Raw genomic sequence first — 2,552 nt, forward strand, 5'->3', positions numbered from 1 at the left:
AGCCACACATAGGACTATTTAGATGAGCATGATCCCTAGGTGAACACCCGTGATCCATACCAACGGATCCATATCCCTACCTTCCCAATTTGAGTGAAAACTACTCCTTTTACTTGCTTTATTTTCTATTTTGCTCTTACTTGCTTACTTGTTCTTTGATCTTAGTGTAGAAAAACCAAAAAACCCCTTTTATTAGTCTAGATAGTGTTCGAAATTGCATCGTAGTACTCAAACCGGCATTTAGTCTTCGAGGATCGATAATTTTAACTTGCCACGTGCTACATACCCCATACACTTGTGGGTGACATATTGATTGCTAATTTAGCATGAGTCACATTAATAGAATTATTTAGGTTTTTATTTGTTATCTTCTTCTCCAACCTGCTGTCTGCGTGTTTTACTGATTTATTGTAAGTTTTTCTCCATTCCTTTTCTTCTTGCATTTTCATTTCTCTACCTTCCCTTGTTCATTTCATAAATATAAAATGATTTGGACTTGAATGCAATAAATCAAAATCTAAAAAGTTTTTTGGTATAGTTTTAGTGTAAACCTAAAGATAGGTATTTTTTCATCAAAAACCTATAATAGGATTGGTTTTGCAGTACTGTTGGAGGTATTTTCCTACTGCATTTTATGTTTTGCAGTACTGTCGGAGATGCTCTTAATCGAACCACACCTTTATACCTACGACATGAAATTCGAATATTAGAGTTCTTGGAACTGGGGTTTGTATAATTGTGATGAATTTGAGTAATTTAGTTTGGAAACTATGCGATTGGAGTTATGGTATGATATACAAGTATGATAGTCGTATAAAGATATGATTTTTGGAGATAATATGTTGGTCATAAGCTTATGACTTTACTTGAGAGATTATTTTTATTTATTTGTTGAAAAACTGATTTTTGGAAAGATGTACACAATCTGAAATTTTATTCTAACAACAAAAATGTAAGCATGAAGTGGTTTTAAACTTTACATATTAGTTTGTGAAATCATATGCCAGTTTTTGGCAAAGAAAGTTTCCTTCTTGCTGAAATTGGGACAGTATAATCTTGATGTTGTCTTCTAATGCAATTATGTGGTTGTTGTGAAGATGAAAATTGATTGCTAAAAGAAGACTTTTCGGACAACCTATATGGTTGAATTAAAGTTGAAATTTGTGCTCTATCTTATTATTTTGGCTTTGGAATAACTTTATTTATAAAAGAACCATGAAAACTGAAAAAGAAAAGTGAACCTCGAGATGTATAATTTTGGGACAGCCGTGAAAACTTAGTTTTTCTGGGATTTCTTATTTAGTTAAATTGAACTACTTTCTTTCTTGTTGATATGAGAATTTTTGGAAATGCTTTTAACTTAGTGTATGTGATGTAATAGCATTATTTTAGAGAAATTTGAGATAGCATAAAAGATAAATAAATGTTATGAGTTTTGAGCTAATGAAGCTCAAAATCTAAGTTTAGAAAGGCAAAGGAGAGATAATAGTTGGTTTTTGGTTGTGCTCTAAGTGTTCCAATATTATAGTATGTGTGTTTATTTTTAAAAGTAGGCGAACCAAATTTAAGTGCAAGTAACAAAGGAAAGGGCAAGACCTTGAAGTAAATGGAGAAGTAAACGGAGTTTTGTTGACATGTACAGGTAGTGTGTGGGTATTCTAGAATTTGATGCCTTTAACTTTGATAAATATTATTATGTGCTTGAGTAACCAGTCCACGATTAGAACTATACTAACATTTTCAAACATCAGGTTACTGGTATTGGGAGCATGGAGCATTTCATGTCTAGTGGAACAATTCAGAATATTGAACGAGCTGTAACCGCCATAAAGATGCCTATAGATGCGAACTCAATTGTTGAGGTGCACAACTATGCGACAGGAGAAAACGTTTATGCGTTGGTTTCAACTCTAATCTCACAGATGCAGGAGACAGATGAAAGTTATGAACTTTGTGCACTGTACTGTTCACTTCTGAAATGCTTTTTACCATCACTGTCTGATGTGATTCCGACTATATTCTCTGAACTTGGAATGAATGTCCAGTATCTGAACAATAATCAAGAGAGGGAAGCTAGCGGCATAGTGATGCTTCTACCCATGCCTCCTCCAATTGCTCTGGTTCATTTCGGGCAAATGGTCCTTCTCCTGTACAAAAATGTGCAGGCAACAAGTTATGTGAACTTTATGAGCAGGAGGATTGAAGCCCTTAAGGGTTATGCAGGAGCAGGAACTGGTGTTGTATCATTGACTCTTCCCATTAAGAAAGCAGAGACTGTTAGCAAGATCATGGGGGGAAGTTTTGTTCTGAGACGGTTTGTACTAGTAACCTTGATACATACAGCGCGATCTGAATCTCAAATTGCCCAGCTGAGCTCTTATCTGACAAGTATACTAGAGCACACTGGAATGGCTGCTTTCTCATTTATCTATGAGACTCTCATCCTGACACGATCACCTGTGCTTAAGTTGCCTTCCCTAAGACGGGAAGTTCTGAATCTAGCAGCTGCTGAACGGGCTATCAATGCAACTGATCATCCTAAATTCTTCAAA

The sequence above is a fragment of the Salvia hispanica genome, chromosome 6 (genome assembly GCF_023119035.1).
Source record: "Salvia hispanica cultivar TCC Black 2014 chromosome 6, UniMelb_Shisp_WGS_1.0, whole genome shotgun sequence".
Classification (NCBI taxonomy): domain Eukaryota; kingdom Viridiplantae; phylum Streptophyta; class Magnoliopsida; order Lamiales; family Lamiaceae; genus Salvia; species Salvia hispanica.